The sequence below is a fragment of the Thalassophryne amazonica genome, chromosome 2, assembly GCF_902500255.1.
Source record: "Thalassophryne amazonica chromosome 2, fThaAma1.1, whole genome shotgun sequence".
In the NCBI taxonomy this organism is placed as follows: domain Eukaryota; kingdom Metazoa; phylum Chordata; class Actinopteri; order Batrachoidiformes; family Batrachoididae; genus Thalassophryne; species Thalassophryne amazonica.
This window is the reverse complement of record NC_047104.1, coordinates 30,267,765-30,289,861: the sequence shown is the minus strand read 5'-3', so window position 1 is coordinate 30,289,861 and position 22,097 is coordinate 30,267,765.

Below are 22,097 nucleotides of genomic sequence, written 5' to 3'. Positions count from 1 at the left end.
TGTGAGCAAGCACTTGGCTACAGTGGGAAGGAAAAACTCCCTTTTAACAGGAAGAAACCTCCAGCAGAACCAGGCTCAGGGAGGGGCAGTCTTCTGCTGGGACTGGTTGGGGCTGAGGGAGAGAACCAGGAAAAAGACATGCTGTGGAGGGGAGCAGAGATCGATCACTAATGATTAAATGCAGAGTGGTGCATACAGAGCAAAAAGAAAAAGAAACAGTGCATCATGGGAACCCCCCAGCAGTCTACGTCTATAGCAGCATAACTAAGGGATGGTTCAGGGTCACCTGATCCAGCCCTAACTATAAGCTTTAGCAAAAAGGAAAGTTTTAAGCCTAATCTTAAAAGTAGAGAGGGTGTCTGTCTCCCTGATCTGAATTGGAGCTGGTTCCACAGGAGAGGAGCCTGAAAGCTGAAGGCTCTGCCTCCCATTCTACTCTTACAAACCCTAGGAACTACAAGTAAGCCTGCAGTCTGAGAGCGAAGCGCTCTATTGGGGTAATATGGTACTACGAGGTCCCTAAGATAAGATGGGACCTGATTATTCAAAACCTTATAAGTAAGAAGAAGAATTTTAAATTCTATTCTAGAATTAACAGGAAGCCAATGAAGAGAGGCCAATATGGGTGAGATATGCTCTCTCCTTCTAGTCCCCGTCAGTACTCTAGCTGCAGCATTTTGAATTAACTGAAGGCTTTTTAGGGAACTTTTAGGACAACCTGATAATAATGAATTACAATAGTCCAGCCTAGAGGAAATAAATGCATGAATTAGTTTTTCAGCATCACTCTGAGACAAGACCTTTCTGATTTTAGAGATATTGCGTAAATGCAAAAAAGCAGTCCTACATATTTGTTTAATATGCACTTTGAATGACATATCCTGATCAAAAATGACTCCAAGATTTCTCACAGTATTACTAGAGGTCAGGGTAATGCCATCCAGAGTAAGGATCTGGTTAGACACCATGTTTCTAAGATTTGTGGGGCCAAGTACAATAACTTCAGTTTTATCTGAGTTTAAAAGCAGGAAATTAGAGGTCATCCATGTCTTTATGTCTGTAAGACAATCCTGCAGTTTAGCTAATTGGTGTGTGTCCTCTGGCTTCATGGATAGATAAAGCTGGGTATCATCTGCGTAACAATGAAAATTTAAGCAATACCGTCTAATAATACTGCCTAAGGGAAGCATGTATAAAGTGAATAAAATTGGTCCTAGCACAGAACCTTGTGGAACTCCATAATTAACTTTAGTCTGTGAAGAAGATTCCCCATTTACATGAACAAATTGTAATCTATTAGACAAATATGATTCAAACCACCGCAGCGCAGTGCCTTTAATACCTATGGCATGCTCTAATCTCTGTAATAAAATTTTATGGTCAACAGTATCAAAAGCAGCACTGAGATCTAACAGAACAAGCACAGAGATGAGTCCACTGTCCGAGGCCATAAGAAGATCATTTGTAACCTTCACTAATGCTGTTTCTGTACTATGATGAATTCTAAAACCTGACTGAAACTCTTCAAATAGACCATTCCTCTGCAGATGATCAGTTAGCTGTTTTACAACTACCCTTTCAAGAATTTTTGAGAGAAAAGGAAGGTTGGAGATTGGCCTATAATTAGCTAAGATAGCTGGGTCAAGTGATGGCTTTTTAAGTAATGGTTTAATTACTGCCACCTTAAAAGCCTGTGGTACATAGCCAACTAACAAAGATAGATTGATCATATTTAAGATCGAAGCATTAAATAATGGTAGGGCTTCCTTGAGCAGCCTGGTAGGAATGGGGTCTAATAAACATGTTGATGGTTTGGATGAAGTAACTAATGAGAATAACTCAGACAGAACAATCGGAGAGAAAGAGTCTAACCAAATACCGGCATCACTGAAAGCAGCCAAAGATAACGATACGTCTTTGGGATGGTTATGAGTAATTTTTTCTCTAATAGTTAAAATTTTGTTAGCAAAGAAAGTCATGAAGTCATTACTAGTTAAAGTTAATGGAATACTCAGCTCAATAGAGCTCTGACTCTTTGTCAGCCTGGCTACAGTGCTGAAAAGAAACCTGGGGTTGTTCTTATTTTCTTCAATTAGTGATGAGTAGAAAGATGTCCTAGCTTTACGAAGGGCTTTTTTATAGAGCAACAGACTCTTTTTCCAGGCTAAGTGAAGATCTTCTAAATTAGTGAGACGCCATTTCCTCTCCAACTTACGGGTTATCTGCTTTAAGCTACGAGTTTGTGAGTTATACCACGGAGTCAGACACTTCTGATTTAAAGCTCTCTTTTCAGAGGAGCTACAGCATCCAAAGTTGTCTTCAATGAGGATGTAAAACTATTGACGAGATACTCTATCTCCCTTACAGAGTTTAGGTAGCTACTCTGCACTGTGTTGGTATATGGCATTAGAGAACATAAAGAAGGAATCATATCCTTAAACCTAGTTACAGCGCTTTCTGAAAGACTTCTAGTGTAATGAAACTTATTCCCCACTGCTGGGTAGTCCATCAGAGTAAATGTAAATGTTATTAAGAAATGATCAGACAGAAGGGAGTTATCAGGGAATACTGTTAAGTCTTCTATTTCCATACCATAAGTCAGAACAAGATCTAAGATATGATTAAAGTGGTGGGTGGACTCATTTACTTTTTGAGCAAAGCCAATAGAGTCTAATAATAGATTAAATGCAGTGTTGAGGCTGTCATTCTCAGCATCTGTGTGGATGTTAAAATCGCCCACTATAATTATCTTATCTGAGCTAAGCACTAAGTCAGACAAAAGGTCTGAAAATTCACAGAGAAACTCACAGTAACGACCAGGTGGACGATAGATAATAACAAATAAAACTGGTTTTTGGGACTTCCAATTTGGATGGACAAGACTAAGAGACAAGCTTTCAAATGAATTAAAGCTCTGTCTGGGTTTTGGATTAATTAATAAGCTGGAATGGAAGATTGCTGCTAATCCTCCACCCCGGCCCGTGCTACGAGCATTCTGACAGTTAGTGTGACTCGGGGGTGTTGACTCATTTAAACTAACATATTCATCCTGCTGTAACCAGGTTTCTGTTAGGCAGAATAAATCAATATGTTGATCAATTATTATATCATTTACCAACAGGGACTTAGAAGAGAGAGACCTAATGTTTAATAGACCACATTTAACTGTTTTAGTCTGTGGTGCAGTTGAAGGTGCTATATTATTTTTTCTTTTTGAATTTTTATGCTTAAATAGATTTTTGCTGGTTATTGGTAGTCTGGGAGCAGGCACCGTCTCTACGGGGATGGGGTAATGAGGGGATGGCAGGGGGAGAGAAGCTGCAGAGAGGTGTGTAAGACTACAACTCTGCTTCCTGGTCCCAACCCTGGATAGTCACGGTTTGGAGGATTTAAGAAAATTGGCCAGATTTCTAGAAATGAGAGCTGCTCCATCCAAAGTGGGATGGCTGCCGTCTCTCCTAACAAGACCAGGTTTTCCCCAGAAGCTTTGCCAATTATCTATGAAGCCCACCTCATTTTTTGGACACCACTCAGACAGCCAGCAATTCAAGGAGAACATGCGGCTAAACATGTCACTCCCGGTCTGATTGGGGAGGGGCCCAGAGAAAACTACAGAGTCCGACATTGTTTTTGCAAAGTTACACACCGATTCAATGTTAATTTTAGTGACCTCCGATTGGCGTAACCGGGTGTCATTACTGCCGACGTGAATTACAATCTTACCAAATTTACGCTTAGCCTTAGCCAGCAGTTTCAAATTTCCTTCAATGTCGCCTGCTCTGGCCCCCGGAAGACAATTGACTATGGTTGCTGGTGTCGCTAACTTCACATTTCTCAAAACAGAGTCGCCAATAACCAGAGTTTGATCCTCGGCGGGTGTATCGTCGAGTGGGGAAAAACGGTTAAAGATGTGAACGGGTTGGCGGTGTACACGGGGCTTCTGTTTAGGGCTACGCTTCCTCCTCACAGTCACCCAGTCGGCCTGCTTTCCCGGCTGCTCGGGATCTGCCAGGGGGGAACTAACGGCGGCTAAGCTACCTTGGTCCGCACCGACTACAGGGGCCTTGCTAGCTGTAGAATTTTCCACGGTGCGGAGCCGAGTCTCCAATTCGCCCAGCCTGGCCTCCAAAGCTACGAATAAGCTACACTTATTACAAGTACCATTACTGCTAAAGGAGGCCGAGGAATAACTAAACATTTCACACCCAGAGCAGAAAAGTGCGGGAGAGACAGGAGAAGCCGCCATGCTAAATCGGCTAAGAGCTAGTAGCTACGCTAAGCTAGCGGATTCCTAAAAACACGCAAAGCGAATAATGTGTAAATAATTTAGAGGTGATTCAGCAGAAGGAGTGCTTTAGTTAAGGCACGTAAAGATTACACTGGGAAACAAATCGTAATCTAGATAACTAGATCAGTCTAACTGCGCAGATCAAACAGCTAACAGATACAGAAAAACACCGCTGTGCTCCGGAACAAGAAGTGATACAATACCGCAGTGAGAGCCGACCACCAGTAGAGTCAAGTAAAAAAGTAAAAAAAAAAAATAAAAAGGTAAAAAAGTAAAAAAGTCTTGAAAAAGACTATTAGTTCAAAGTCCAAAGCAGCAGGTAGCAGTCTCTGTGTAAACAGTCCCAACAGAGAGCCAAAATTAACAGATACAGCAAAACACCGCTGTGCTCCGGAACAGGAAGTGATACAATACCGCAGTGAATGTAAGTATTACACTTGGGGATGTATGGTTATGTAAATGTTGCACTTGGGGAAGTGTGGTTATGTAAATATTGCACTTGGGGGTGTGTCTTTATGTAAGTATTGCACTTGGGGATGTGTGGTTATGTACGTATTGCACTTGGGGATGTATGGTTATGTAAATGTTGCACTTGGGGATGGGTGGTTATGTAAGTATCGCACTTGGGGATGTATGGTTATGTAAATGTTGCACTTGGGGATGGGTGGTTATGTAAGTATTACACTTGGGCATGTATGGTTATGTAAATGTTGCACTTGGGGATGGGTGGTTATGTAAGTATTACACTTGGGGATGTATGGTTATGTAAATGTTGCACTTGGGTTTGTGTGGTTATGTAAATATTGCACTTGGGGGTGTGTCTTTATGTAAGTATTGCACTTGGGTTTGTGTGGTTATGTAAATATTGCACTTGGGGATGTGTGGTTATGTACGTATTGCACTTGGGGATCTATGGGAGTTAACCAGTGTTCAGCAGTTTCACTTATTGGTAAAGTGCAGCATGCATTCACAAGCCTAATAACAAGTGTTAAGAAGCTGTTTGGTCCTTGAGCTGAGTCTGTGTGTTGTCCCTTATGATGTTGCGTCCTCTCCTGATGACCCTGGTGTGATAAATGTCCCGGAGTGCTGGCAAGCCCTCTCCTGGAGAGAGAGAGAGAGAGAGAGAGAGAGAGAGAGAGTCCAATAAATCGATTTCTATTTACTCACTCGATGGAGGACTGCAGCGATCCGCTCATTCGCTGGCTGTTGCCAGAGCGCCGCCATCTTGGTTAGCGTCAGACAACCAGACATAAATAGAAACCAATGTGGGCATGATCAATGTTTTCAGGAGAGTTTCACCATGAATCTGTTTTTCCAGTGCAATTACTGTGCTGCTGCCTCTATTCAAGCTCAGTGCCATATTTGTACAGCCAATGTTTGTTAAAACAAATACACAAGAGAACTATTTATATAATAGACTTAACAGGACCGGGACTGTTCGTCTCCCAGTCCAGAGAGAAAATAATACCATCAGTTTGTCAAACACAGTCTGCCACGACACAAGATACTAGTCTGATCCTTAATTAATTTCATTATGAAGTCAAGTTAAAGATGGGAAATAATCGGGGTGAAAGTAAGAGCTTCGCACGCTCGCATCATATTAAAGATATTAATATTAAAAACTGCTCTTAACCCACAGCGCCGCTTTTACGGAGCGCTTCTCCACAAAAATATCAAATATAAACAAAAATGAAAGAGCCACGCCAGCAAGGGTGAAAATAAGATGATTCAGTGATTTCTGGATCAAGCTGAAAGAAACCTGAAAACACTTAACTAGAATGTATATCAGAGAAATGAATCTCATTTGTGTACATTCTTATAGTAGTAGAACATACAATGTCAAAGAGACTGTCATGTGACCCACCAAATTGAGAGGAAAAGAAATTTCCATTCTATGAATGTGCTCCGATAGAATATCTCAGGATGGAAAACCTGATATGAAAAAAAAACTGAGGCTAATTAAAAATTGATAAATTGAGACTTATGAAAGTGAAACTTCTAATTGAATCACTCAACGAATGGTGAGATATTTATCATGACAAAGCATTCAGGCAGTAAAACTAAAGTCACTACTTTACAGAATATAGATCGACACAAAAATAAATCATTTTCTAACCTTTATTCAGCAATTTTAGTAATTTCCCCCAAATCATTTATATTACAAATACACACCTATGAAAGCTCACTCCACAATTTATTTTGCCTTTATTTAACCAGCTGATACTGTTATGTGTCGGACGCAGCCTGGAGAACCGACCAGCGTTTGAAGGACCCAGTATAAAATAAGCAGAGCACGGTACAAAGGATAACAGAGTTTAATAAACATAACAGTGATGTGATAAATATAACAAAAGAGTGTGCGGTCTGGCGTGGTGGATTACGGTGCACTCCCAGCAGCACTAACGGTCCGGAGCCAGAACCAGTTCGGACCCAAGGACCCCGCCGACACCCCCCAGGTGGCCGCGACAAACCGAGTCTGTGAATGAAGAAATCATCATGTGAGTCCACACTCCACACACAGAGAGACCGCTCAAAGGTGTACAAACAGCAAACACTTCCTGGCTTAATTACTAATCAGCTTCCCACCCTGCAGGCATGGAACACCCTGTTCACAAACTCACTGCAGTGGAAGCTGATTAAAACGACTAATATAACAGCTCAATACAATAATGTGTGAGGGACACCACATTTACTGACTGTACAAATGGTAGTCACAAAACCTGACGTACCTCAGGAAGTGTGCTGACGAGCGTGAGACCTCACCCTCTCCTCTTTCACAGACCATGCATCAAACCTGGACGTTCTCTGCATCCACTGATGATGAGATGGCTCTCGAGACGACAATCTCACCCGTCTGGTCACAAGGTCGAGTCTCTGGCAAATACACACTGTGTACTCCAGACTTAAATGCCACCATGTTCCAATCCATGTAGATGCACCACAGCTGTGAGTCCTGACGAGCCGCACCTGATCAGCCTCAGGTGATCAGGGTGAGGTCCTGGTAACTCAGCCACACAGCCACTCAGTCCCAAATGCGCACCACCTGGAAGGAAAACCAAAAGACAGAAACAAAAGACAAACAAAAGCCAGCCAGGCACGCCAGCCACAACAGATACTCCTTTGTCAGCTTGTCGCAGCACCTGGACACCACAAAAAAACAACATTTTCAGATCACTTTAACCCAACTTTAAGTCAGCAAATAATCTATTTCTATTTAATTTAATGCCTGATGACGTGGGATAATGCTAAGCAAGATGGTGGCTGCTGGCAGTGGTGGGCACAGATAACCAAAAAATTAACTTCGATAACAGATAATCAGATAACTGAAAAGTTATCTTAATAACTAAATAACATTAATACCATTAATGTCAATTCTGTCATTTGTACAAAGTTAAAATATAACATATATCTTTAATGTTGAATAATGCACTAATTCTGAGGTTTTGTAACAAACACAGACAGATCGCAAAGGATTCTGGGTAAAATGTGCCTCTGCTAAACACTGATTGGTTCAGTCATTCATTATGTAAACCAACACGTTAATGTGTTGGTCGCATGTTGGTGTTAACAGATACATGTGCTTTTGTAAAATATTCCATTTTTTTATTTGTAAAAACAGGCATTTTTACAGAGCCCTGGAAGTGTCATTGCAAAATGTTTTGCATGTGGAGAGAATGTGCGCTCATTTTATTATATTGTGCACACATTTTATGATGTTGTGCGCACGTTTTATTATATTGTGCACACGTTTTATTATAATGTAAAACATGCACTCAGTATTGTCTTGACACATAAATGTTGGCTATTCGCCCTATTGATGTATCAAATCCCACAAAACCTCAAAGAGGTCGCCGCGCTGCGAGATCTCAGTAACATTGAGAACTGCACTGTGAAGCAGTAATCACGCTGCACTTTAACCGCTGCACACAGACAACACCATTAACATTGCAACATAAAACTATTTTTATATTGTGCCTAAAGCTCTCGTGAATATATTCTCTGAGTTTATAGATGTTGTTATTGTGTTTATTTTATGTAAACATGCGAGAATCACAGGCTGTCTCTCTGTTATTTTCAGTGGGAGCTGCTGTGAGCTACACTCGCTTCCTGTTCATGTCGTTCTGGGGGAAAGTGAAGTTTACTCTTTAATGTCTTGATTATTGTTCTTTACAACACTGTTTGTCCTCTTTGTTCGAAACCAATATATATGTCTGAAATTCGGTTTGCGTTTATTAAATTCCACGCAGATTAAACGTAACAGACACGGATTATTTGTTATAATTGTTTTAGCAAGTTTCCAGGGTATCATGAATGCAGTCTCTTATTAACATGACGAAAAGCATAAAAAATACATTTTGTAGTATAATATTAATTTATAACTGTCATCGTGTTGATTCTCTATATGTTGTTTCTGCAGCGACTCTCTGGCACGCAAGGGATTATGGGATACATCAATAGTATGACATACTGGCCAGTAAATGCAGTAGAGTCCTTGAAAACTTGCCAAAACAAAATCCGTGCCTGCTACATTTAAGATGCATGGAATTTAATAAATGCAGACACAATAACGTCTATAAACCCAGATAATATATTCACAAGAGTTTTAGGCACTAGAGTTTAATGCTGTTGTCCGTAGAGCCTGATCAGAGTGTTTCAAATGCATTTCTCATGACGTGAACGTACTGAGATTACCCTATCCTACCCATAATGCACTGCTGGGCACAGCATATATCCACACTAAAACCTTAAAAATTAGCACATTACTTTAAAACTAAAACATATATCTGATATTTTCACTTTCTAAAACTTCAGACAGTTCTCCTTTGCCTACAAAGGATAGAACGGTTTCTTCTTAAAGCAGCTCTTCTCTGTTTTGCAGAGGGTAGAACTACACATCAACTGTGCCCACCACTGGCTCCTGGCAACATAGCCCGCCCGACAACAGGCCCTGAATTGGACCAGATACTGGTCTCTCTCTCCTAGCCTGTGATTGGTTGGTGGCCGAGAGCACTGCTCTCCTATTGGTCATTTAGGAGTGGGAAATCTCACTCCAAGCTGGAGGCCAGTATCTGGCCCAATTCATAGCTGGGCCAGGCAACAGCTCACAGGCTGCATCTGCCATCTAGTGGATTAAATAGAAATTGATGGTCCAATACTCAAAGTTTTTTGTTTTTTTTTACTCACAGCAGGCAAATAAAATTCACAACATGACAGAGAGCTGATAATGTCAACAATAAAACATCATGGTTAGTTTAGTTGAAAATAATATAAAGCAGACAAACAAAAACTATAAAAAAAACTATATAAAAACTGTAAAACTATAAAAGTTTTGATTAAAGGAAAGAAAATTTCAGTTGTTTTCAGGGTGTTTCTTCAAAAATTTCTGTGATGTTCTAAAAACTTTGTCTTTTTTTAAATTGTTACTTATTGAGAAATAATTACATAAACACTTCTACAAAAACAAATGATGATGAGGAATAAAATATTAAAAGAGGAAAATAAGTGGGGAGCCTTAAAACATATGTCTTTGAGCAAAGAATTACCTGGAATGTACAATTCAACTCAGCTTCACCTCATTGAAGAGTCCGTTCCATCTTTCACTTCATGAAATGTTTGTTCCATTGAAAGAATGAAAAAAATTCATTATTTGTTTATATAATGGCTAAAACAGATTCTTCTTGTTTTTGTATTTTATTAATTTATAAACAACGGAAAATGGACTTACATTTTGGTGTTTGTCACTGCTGCTTACAGTCCAACACGAACTTTAAATAGGAGTAGTCCGTGATGCCATCCACTGACTTTGTGTACTTACCAAAAAGAGACTTTGTGCAGTTCCTCAGTCCAGCAAAAAATCACATCAGAAATTTGTCCAACTTTTCAGCTTTTCATCCTAACACCTCTTCATGCCTCCAGATGGCTTACAGCGGAGTGAATTTGTTTGTGTGTGTGTGTGTTAGAAGAATTAGCACTGTCAATTAGGTCCTTCAAATCATCGTCCATCAGCAAAACAAACTCTGCTATGTTTAGCCAAACGCCGTCCCCTAGTGTAAGCGTGTGCAGTGGTCAGGCGTGCAATAGCAAAATTTCATATAGCATCAAAATTGCACACTAAAAAAAGAACTATTGCATGGTCAGTGAAACACAACAGCAAACGATATGAATAATCCATCTCACGTGACATACAATCCACCAATCAAATGACAAGGATCCACTCAGCCGTTATATAAAACTCTTGTTTACTATTCTATTGGCATTAGTTAGTTTAGTTAAGTTCTTTCTTATTCTTAAATGCATAGATGTTTTATTGTATTTTTATGAAGTGAATCACTTTGGTATGTATGTTTGAACGTGCAGTACAAATAAAATAACCAGTAGCAGTAGTATTATATTTAAGTGCTATAGTTGTTACATTCCTCTACTTATTACTGAAAATAATTAATATCAATATATCATCCAATATAAATCAATATTTGTTCAGTTTAAAAGAAGTGAGTGATGAAACACTGATCATTTTTATTTCAGGCAGCCAGTGAAAAGTTACATTCCTTACAGAAAATAATAATGTGGAATAATAGCAACAGCCTGAAGAACAAACAACAGATGGCAGCCATGCGGTCATGAACTCATCCTTTATGCTCATCAGAGTTGTCCATTTTATTTTTATTTTATGATTTCTTTGTCTCTAAAATGTCTGGAAACATCAGCCATAAAGAAAAGTGCACACCCACAAGTGCAGCTTTATAATAATTAAAGACTGAAGATAATAGCACCACTTCACCGTTTAAATATACATTTTAAGTAGTGCGAATTTGACCAAATTGCGCATGAAGTGCGCATGAAGCAGGAATCATATGCAGTACGTCTAAAAACGTAGCTGCCTCCAATGCCTTGTACATCTGTTGCTACAACTATTTGTGCACACCTGATCCTGGACGTGCCAGCTGGAGGACACATTCCGTGTTTGGAAGGACATGAACTTACAACACTCCTCCGTAAGGCACGTGTCTCTGCCTGCTGTCCTCACATGGAAATGTATAAAACATCTTTTGCCTTTGCGCCACGCTGCAGCGGCTGCACACAGCCTTGTTGATTTCAGGCATTTTTCTGCTCTGATTATAGGCCAGCAATGGTAGCATAGTGGTAAGGTTTCTGTCTGGTAATCAGAGCTTACTGGTTTGAATCCTGTGAGTGGCATTTTTTTTATTTATCCAGGGTTATTTAGCCGCAGGGTTCTGTATTGCGTCCCCTTTTATTTATTATTTATATCAACCCAGTGACATTCACTAATTATAACAGCTAGTTTTTATTTTATTTTCCTCCACATCAGTGGCACAATGTTGTACACCTCGTCCCAGCTGCTCACACTGTGTTCCTGCTCGCATGACAATGTCGTGTGCATGACACCGTCACACTGGGATTGTGCACGCCTGCCCGTTGGCTCGATGTCTTCGTGGTTCGCTCATATGAGCTGTTCCGCAGTGAGTTGCCCAGATTTGTACTTAATCATACTATGTGTGAAGGGGCCCTAAAATTTTGGTGACCTTGTCAAATGTTTGACTATAAGAATCTCAGACAAAACCTCAAACAAACAAACAAAAACAGTATGACTGCAAGAGATTCTTCAAAAATAGTGAATGTTGTAAAACTGACCTGATACCAGAAGAGTTTCAGGGCCAAATGCTTTGTCACATCACACTCACAGATTTTTTTTTTTTTTTTTTTTACCATTTTTAAATAATTTGTATTTCATTGTAAGAGCACAATACAATTAACCCTTTGATGTACAACATGGGTCAAAACCGACCCACATTCATTTCCCAGGTTTTTAATTTGTTCTATCTTTTGAAATCAATTTATTTTCTGATTAAATATTCCAAGTATTCTTTAAATATCTTGTTTTTGATTACCACTGAGCTTTAGTTCCATGTTTCCTTTCATGCATCATGAACAAAAATAGTTTTTATATTACAAGTTTACACACATATGACTTAATACTATAATAAGAATTTGTTTCAAGTAATAACTTTAGCAGTGAGTGGGACCAAACACTTCTGTATTTCATATTTGTAACACACGTTTTTGTCATTTTGTCACACACCTGTGATAAACATGACTGCTGAACTGAACTGTATTTGTAGTAAATGTGAACAAACAAATAAAATACAACTGAACATGTCACAATTTTTACATGTCTCACAAACTATCACTAAGAGTTTGTGCTGCTTGCACACAGGCCTGGTGCACTGGGATCACCGGTTGCTGACCTTTCTGTCTTTGGAAACTGGGCAGATCGAGCACCTCTTCTTCTTACTTTGGATCTCCTGTCTGATGTCCTCTTGCATTTGGGTGGTGGCTGTATTTTGTTTTTTTTTTAAACCCACATCTTCCCCTTGAATCAATAATATGCTTTTGCGCCTCTTCATATGTGGGATGACAAGTTCTCTGCCCAGCTTCTTGACAAATACCAGCGTGCATGGTTCACACCGCCCAGTGAAGTTGTGCAGTGAAGTTGGTGTAGGCACTGAGGGCAACACCCAAGGTATTATACCAGAGAACTATGGGTCACCTTGAGGTTCTCCCCTTACATGAGTACTTGCTAACCATCTGAGCGATTGTGTTCACCTTTTTCAGCACACAGCTCACCATGGTCTTATTGCTGTTGTATTTATTCTGAGCTATGAATCTCCCATCGTTTTAAATGGCTTCATGATAGGTGGTATCTCTGGTTTGTTCTGGCGAAGAGTCCCAACAATGGTCAGATTCTTCTTGAAGGGCAAAGGTGAAGAATTTGTCTATTGTGATGTTGTGCCAAAAACAACACATTTCACAGTTGCACACCAAATGCTATAGTAAATGCTCGCGAACCAGGGCTGTAACTGGAAGACTTACTGGTTGCCCCGTCCTCTGTGATCAAGGTGCATTCAAACACAGTGGGTGTGTCACAGATTCTGAAATGACCTGTTTCTTTATAGCAGGGTAATTTGTATATGCAAAGTCATAGGATTGTGGGTTTTGGGGATGTTTAATGCAGTAATTAACCCATATTTAAGTGTTAAAGTGCCTGAAAATGATTCAGCACAGAACAGAATCTGTAATTGTCTTTCTTCAAATCTCAGCATCATTTTTCCCATTAGAACTCGTACTTAAACATAATGAGCTGCAGCACTTTCTCTCCTGTAATACTGTACAACTCTTCCGTTGTGTTTCTGATTTTGTTGGATTCCTCACACTGATGATGCTGTACTACAGCTTCCTGCCAGTAGGTGGCACCATATGCTCAATCATGCACGTTTATATGGTGCCTTTGCAGCACAATGGCATCAGTATTGGACTCTACGGATTTTTACTTTTTGAAGGGAATGACAGCCGCCTGAGCAGATAAAACACACAAAACAATAAATTTGTGTTTTCCTGTAAAGGAGACTTTCATAATTTTACTTGATGTTCAGTCATAAATATAGGATGTGGTGATGCTATGTTGAGTGCATGAGTGTTGAGGACCCTAGTGTCTGAAGGAGGCCAAGGGGACATCCACACTTCACACGGCTTCTGGTTTTGTTAGATAGATGGTTATCCATCCAAGACTGAAGGTGGTGCGGCACAAGCGCACGCTCCCAGACTTCATATGATTAAATGGACTGTAGTGACTCCACTATAACCCATTCACAAGGCAAAATACTGCACATGAAAGACACAGGTGGATGATAATGGGTTGTTAAAGGTGTACCTGGAGCTCTTCCAGTTATTATCGCACAGTCATAAAACATCACTTTAGTTTGACTGAAAATTAAGTGAAGTGTCCTGAAACACTCTGCTGCTGATGATCAGCAACCATCTGATGAATGTAAGGTAATGACTAAATATCTGCCACTGACATACAGAAGCCGTTCATTCCGGTTCCCTTTCAGTCAGATAATAGCTGACAATCAGAGGTGGACCGTCTTTTAACCTTTCTGCAAAATATCATTAGACGCAGTGAAAACTCAAAGACAAAAGCGCTCATTCAGACTTTTGTGTCCTGGATTTGTTGAAAGCAGCAGAGAATTTGTTTATCGAAATAACAATACCTCATCAACACTCAATGAAAATAATTAAAATGTGCAAATCATGCCACTGAAATGTCTCAACCCCAGATGGACTTTATAGTGCCAAGGACAGAGGACAAGCTCCTGGACAAACATAAAACATGAAGGGGCCAGGCAGTGAGAGGTACGAAGAACAGCCCTGAGTGTGAGCGTGTGTCTTAGCTTCCCATGACACAAAGAGGTGCGCAATTTGTTTGTTGTGAAGGTTGCCAGACTTAAAGTCCTGCCATCAGACAGAGAATAATCAGATGGCTCAGAGTCAGTATTTGCCCGACATCCATTTAATACAGATTCACATCCTCTGCTTATCAACTCAGGAAATTAAAACCCGGTCAACTGATGTGCTGCAAACTAAATGACCTGGGACAGGAACACCACACACTTGTAGAGAAGGCACAGCAAAGACTCCACTTTCTGAGAATCCTCTGGAAAAATAACATCAACCAGAGATTGCTCGTGGTCTTTTTAAAACTCTACCATCCTCACATACTGCCTCTGTAACGTGGTTTGCCAGCTGCACTGGGGAAATCAGGAAGGAGCTCCAGAAGGTTACCAAATGGCAGAGATCACTGGGTGTCCCTCTACCCACACTGGAGACCTTCATGGCTCTTGTCTCAGGAGAGCCACACCATCCTAAAGGACTCATCCCACCCTGGACACTCTCTGTTTGAGCTACTGCCATCAGGCAGATGGTACTAGGGCCATTAAAGCAAGTACAAATAGATCGAAAAAACAGCTTCTACCCAACTGCTGTTAAAGCTTTTAATGCCACTGGAAACCAAATAGCCACATACATGCCACACTAGAAATGGTGCAATATTGTTTACATACAATAGTCCACTGCCACTGAAATATCCACAAGTTTTGTACATACGTGTCTCTTATTTACTTTACCATGCAATGGCATTTTTTTGTGGACTAGTCTTATAATTTTTTGTTTTTTATGTTTTTTAAATTTGCACTTTGACATAGCTCATTCATTTGGTTTAAATTTATTTTATTTTCTTTTTCCTCCAGACCTTTTATCTGTATGTGGTTCTCCACTTAGAATCATGGAGGGGTCTGAAAGTTTCATCTTAGGTGCATGTCCACCTGTGAGAGATATAATCTAAAAAAAATAAAAATAAAAAAATCCAGAATCACATTGTATGATTTAATAATAATTTATTTGTATGTCACTGCTGCAATAAGTATTTGAACACCTACCAACCAGTAAGATTCTGGCTCACACAGGAGCTGTTAATTTTTCTTTAAGAAGCCCTCTTATTCTGCACTCCTTACCTGTATTAATTGCACCTGTTTGAACTTGTTACCTGTATAAAAGACACCTGTTCACACACTCAATCAATCACACTCCAACCTGTCCACATAGCCAAGACCACAGAGCTGTCTAAGGACACCAGGGACAAAACTGTAGGACCTGCAGAAGGCTGGGATGGACTACAGGACAACAGCAAGCAGCTTGGTAGAAGGCAACAACTGTTATGATTAGTTATTAGAAAGTGGAAGAAACACACAGATGGCTGTCAGTCTCCCTCGGTCTGGGATTCCATGCAAGATCTCACTTTGTAGGGTAAGGATGATTCTGAGAAAGTTCAGAACTACACAGGAGGACCTGGTCAATGAACCTGAAGAGAGCTGGACCACAGTCACACAAGATTACATTAGTAACACATGATGCTGTCATGGTTTAAAATTCTGCAGGGTACCAAGGTCCCCCTCCTCAAGCCACATACACATACATGTCCAGGCCCGTTTGAAGTTCACGCAGTGACCATCTGGATGATCCGAGGAGGCATGGGAGAAGGTCATGTGGTCAGATGAGACCAGAATAGAGCTTTTGGAACAACTACTCCACTTACCATGTTTAGAGGATGACAACAACCCCAAGAAAACCATTCCAAACCGTGAAGCATTGGGGTGGAAACATCATACTCTGGGGGTGCTCTTCTGCAAAGGGGACAGGACGACTGCACCGTATTGAAGGGAGGATGGATGGGGTCATATATTGCGAGATTTTGGCAAAACAACCTCCTTTCCTCAGTAAGAGCATTGAAGATGGGTCATGGCTGGTCTTCCAGCATGACAATGACCCCAAACACACATCCAGGGCATCTAAGGAGGGGCTCCATAAGAAGAATTTCAAGGTCCTGGAGTGGCCTGGCCAGTCTCCAGACCTGAACTCAATAGAAAATCTTTGGAGGGGAGCTGAAACTCCAAACCTGAAAGATCTAGAGAAGATCTGTATGGAGGAGTGGACCAAAATCCCTGCTGCAGTGTGTGCAAACCTGGTGAAAAACTACAGGAAACATTGAGCTCTGCAATTGCAAACAAAGGCTAATGTACCAAATATTAACATTGATTTTCACAGGTGGTCAAATACTTATTTGCAGCAGTAACATACAAACAAATTATTTAAAAAAAATCATACATTGTGATTTTTTTGTTTTTAGATTATGTCTCTCACAGGTGGACATGCATCTAAGATGAAAATTCAGACCCCATCCATGATTTCTAAGTGGGAGAACTTGCAAAATCGCAGGGTGTTCCAAATACTTATTTTCCTCACTATATATATATATATATATATATATATATATATATATATATATATATGTGTTGTGTGTGTGTGTGGTGTTGTATGTGTGTGTGTGGTATGTATAGATGATGCTCATATGGTCAAGGGCATTCTTGCATTGTGTTATATTTTATATAAATAGTAAAGTGTGTGTGTGTGCAATGTTCTTGTAGAAATTAGCAATAATATCAAATCAAATCAATTTTATATATATGGTGCCAAATCACAACAAACAGTCGCCCCAAGGCGCTTTATATTGTAAGGCAAAAGCCATACAATAATTACAGAAAAACCCCAACGGTCAAAACGACCCCCTATGAGCAAGCACTTGGCGACAGTGGGAAGGAAAATTCCCTTTTAACAGGAAGAAACCTCCAGCAGAACCAGGCTCAGGGAGGGCAGTCTTCTGCTGGGACTGGTTGGGGCTGAGGGAGAGAATCAGGAAAAAGACATGCTGTGGAAGAGAGCAGATCAATCACCAATGATTAAAGCAGAGTGGTGCATACAGAGCAAAAAGAGGTGAATAAAAAGAAACACTGGGTGCATCATGGGAACCCCCCAGCAGTCTAAGTCTATAGCAGCATAACTAAGGGATGGTTCAGGGTCACCTGATCCAGCCCTAACTATAAGCTTTTTCAAAAAGGAAAGTTTTAAGCCTAATCTTAAAAGTAGAGAGGGTGTCTGTCTCCCTGATCTGAATTGGAGCTGGTTCCACAGGAGAGGAGCCTGAAGCTGAAGGCCTCTGCCTCCCATTCTACTCTTACAAACCCTAGGAACTACAAGTAAGCCTGCAGTCTGAGAGCGAAGCGCTCTATTGGGGTGATATGGTACTATGAGGTCCCTAAGATAAGATGGGACCTGATTATTCAAAACCTTATAAGTAAGAAGAAGAATTTTAAATTCTATTCTAGAATTAACAGGAAGCCAATGAAGAGAGCCAATATGGGTGAGATATGCTCTCTCCTTCTAGTCCCCGTCAGTACTCTAGCTGCAGCATTTGAACTTAACTGAAGGCTTTTCAGGGAACTTTTAGGACAACCTGATAATAATGAATTACAATAGTCCAGCCTAGAGGAAATAAATGCATGAATTAGTTTTCAGCATCACTCTGAGACAAGACCTTCTAATTTTAGAGATATTGCGCAAATGCAAAAAGCAGTCCTACATATTTGTTTAATATGCGCATTGAAGGACATAATCCTGATCAAAAATGACTCCAAGATTTCTCACAGTATTACTAGAGGTCAGGGTAATGCCATCAAGAGTAACGGATCTGGTTAGACACCATGTTTCTAAGATGTGTGTGGGCCAAGTACAATAACTTCAGTTTTATCTGAAGTTTAAAAGCAGGAAATTAGAGGTCATCCCATGTCTTTATGTCTGTAAAGACAATCCTGCAGTTTAAGCTAATTGGGTGTGTGTCCTCTGGCTTCATGGATAGATAAAGCTGGGTATCATCTGCGTAACAATGAAAATTTAAGCAATAGCCTTCTAATAATACTACCTAAGGAAGCATGTATAAAGTGAATAAAATTGGTCCTAGCACAGAACCTTGTGGAACTCCATAATTAACCTTAGTCCTGTGAAGAAGACTCCCCATTTACATGAAACAAATGTATCTATTAGACTAAATATGACTTCAAACCACCTGCAGCGCCAGTGCCTTTAATACCTATGACATGCTCTAATCTCTGTATAAAAGTTTATGGTCAACAGTATCAAAGCAGCACTGAGGTCTAACAGAACAAGCACAGAGATGAGTCCACTGTCCGAGACCATAAGAAGATCATTTGTAACCTTCACTAATGCTGTTTCTGTACTATGATGATTCTAAAACCTGACCTGAAATCTTCAATAGACCATTCCTCTGCAGTGATCAGTTAGCTGTTTTACAGCTACCCTTTCAAGAATTTTGAGAGAAAAGGAAGGTTGGAGATTGGCCTAATAATTAGCTAAGATAGCTGGTCAAGTGATGGCTTTTTAAGTAATGGTTTAATTACTGCCACCTTAAAGCCTGTGGTACATAGCCAACTAACAAAGATAGATTGATCATATTTAAGATCGAAGCATTAAATAATGGTAGGGCTTCCTTGAGCATCCTGGTAGGAATGGGGGTCTAATAAACATGTTGATGGTTTGGATGAAGTACTAATGAAAGTAACTCAGACAGAACAATCGGAGAGAAAGAGTCTACTCAAATACCAGCATCACTGAAAGCAGTCCAAAGATAACGATATGTCTTTGGATGGTTATGAGTATTTTTTCTCTAATAGTTAAAATTTTAGTTAGCAAGAAAGTCATGAAGTCATTACTAGTTAAAGTTAATAGGAATACTCAGCTCAATAGAGCTCTGACTCTTTGTCAGCCTGGCTACAGTGCTGAAAAGAAACCTGGGTTGTTCTTATTTTCTTCAATTAGTGATGAGTAGTAAGATGTCCTAGCTTTACGGAGGGCTTTTTTATAGAGCAACAGACTCTTTTTCCAGGCTAAAGTGAAGATCTTCTAAATTAGTGAGATGCCATTTCCTCTCCAACTTACCGGGTTATCTGCTTTAAGCTGCGAGTTTGTGGGTATACCACGGAGTCAGGCACTTCTGATTTAAGGCTTCTCTTTTTCAGAGGAGCTACAGCATCCAAGATTGTGCTCATTGAGGATGTAAAACTATTGACGAGATATCTAATCTCACTCACAGAGTTTAGGTAGATACTCTGCACTGTGTTGGTATATGGCATTGAGAACATAAAGAAGGAATCATATCCTTAAACCTAGTTACAGCGCTTTCTGAAAGACTTCTACTGTAATGAACTTATTCCCCACTGCTAGGGTAGTCCATCAGAGTAAATGTAAATGTTATAAGAAATGATCAGACAGAAGGGGGTTTTCAGGGAATACTGTTAAGTCTTCAATTTCCATACCATAAGTCAGACAAGATCTAAGATATGATTAAAGTGGTGGGTGGACTCATTACTTTTTGAGCAAAGCCAACTAGAGTCTAATAATAGATTAAATGCAGTGTTGAGGCTGTCATTCTCAGCATCTATGTGGATGTTAAAAATCGCCCACTATAATTATCTTATCTGAGCTAGCACTAAGTCAGACAAAAGGTCTGAAAATTCACAGAGAAACTCACAGTAACGACCAGGGGGACGATAGATATAACAAATAAACTGGTTTTTGAGACTTCCAATTTGGATGACAAGACTAAGAGACAAGCTTTCAAATGAATTAAAGCTCTGTCTGGGTTTTTGATTAATTAATAGCTGGAATGGAAGATTGCTGCTAATCCTCCCCCTCGGCCCGTGCTACGAGCATTCTGACAGTTAGTGTGACTCGGGGGTGTTGACTCATTTAAACTAACATATTCATCCTGCTGTAACCAGGTTTCTGTAAGGCAGAATAAATCAATATGTTGATCAATTATTATATCATTTACCAACAGGGACTTAGAAGAGAGAGACCTAATGTTTAATAGACCACATTTAACTGTTTTAGTCTGTGGTGCAGTTGAAAGGTGCTATATTATTTTTTCTTTTTGAATTTTATGCTTAAATAGATTTTTGCTGGTTATTGGTAGTCTGGGAGCAGCACGTCTCTACGGGGATGGGGTAATGAGGGATGGCAGGGGGAGAGAAGCTGCAGAGAGGTGTGTATAAGACTACAACTCTGCTTCCTGTTCCCAACCCTTGTAGCACGATTTGGAGGGTTTAATAAAATTGGCCAGATTCTAGAGATGCGAGCTGCTCCATCCAAAGTGGGATGGATGCAGTCTCTCCTAACAAGACCAGGTTTTCCCCAGAAGCTTTGCCAAATATCTATGAAGCCCACCTCATTTTTTGGACACCACTCAACAGCCAGCAATTCAAGGAGAACATGCAGCTAAACATGTCACTCCTGGTCCGATTGGGGAGGGCCCAAGAAAAACTACAGAGTCCGACATTGTTTTTGCAAAGTTTCACACCGATTCAATATTAATTTTAGTGACCTCCGATTGGTGTAACTGGGTGTCATTACTGCCGACGTGAATTACAATCTTACCAAATTTCGCTTACTCTTAGCCAGCAGTTTTCAAATTTCCTTCAGTGTCGCCTGCTCTGGCCCCCCGGAAGACATTTGACTATGGTTGCTGGTGTCGCTAACTTCACATTTCTCAAACAGTTGCCAATAACCACAGTTTTGATCCTCGGCGGGTGTGTCGCCGAGTGGGGAAAAACGGTTAGAAATGTGAACGGGTTGGTGGTGTACAGGGGCTTCTGTTTAGAACTACGAGGGCTGTCAATAAGTATAGGTCCGCGCGTCGGACGCAGCCGACGCGGTGCGGCGGCACAGGAAAAACACCTCCGTGTTGATAACCATTTGTAAAATCCAGGCGGCTTTTGATGGCTTTCAGTGGAGTGTATATGAGAAATTGTTTAACAGCTGGACCTGTTCCAACTTGTCCTTAAGGCTTCCAACGAGGTGTTTTTTCCTGTGGCGGAGCGTCGCGGCGGCTGCGAGCCGATGCTGCAATCCGTCCGCACGTCTTTCATTAAAAAAATCTCCTTTAACAGTGGAATATCCAGATAAAATGCTGAAAACCGACTTCTTCTGAAACTTGTCTGTTCTCTCACGATGTCCTGGATCAATAGAGCCTGAAATGTGGAGGTTTTTCATCTTGAAACAGGCTGACGACGGCGCCTGAGAGCACTGCACGACATCTCGCACCATGGGAAGTCCTTAAAGCGACAGTATCACCTCAAAATCTCTCATCAGCCGTTAAAATTTTCACTGCAAACCAGCTTAATTTTTGAACCGTGTCCACTTCGATGTGCCTCACGGGTTTAGAAAAAATTTTGATCAAACAAAGCGCCATCTCTCAGCAACTTCTCAGACAAAGGAATTCCGATGAGGGGCTGGACGACTCCTCCCACAAGGAGTGCTCACAGGTGAATGACGTCACCGACAGGCGTGGAAAAACTCACGCATGTGCACGAGGGTTCAAGCATGTCTGACGTGAAAACATATGAATGAAAGCCATATAGTTTTTGAAAAAAATAAAAGGACCTATACTTTATTGACAGACCTCGCATTCTCTTCCTCACAGTCACCCAGCCGGCCTGCTTTCCCGGCTGCTCGGGATCTGCTGGGGACAGCTAACAGCGCTAAG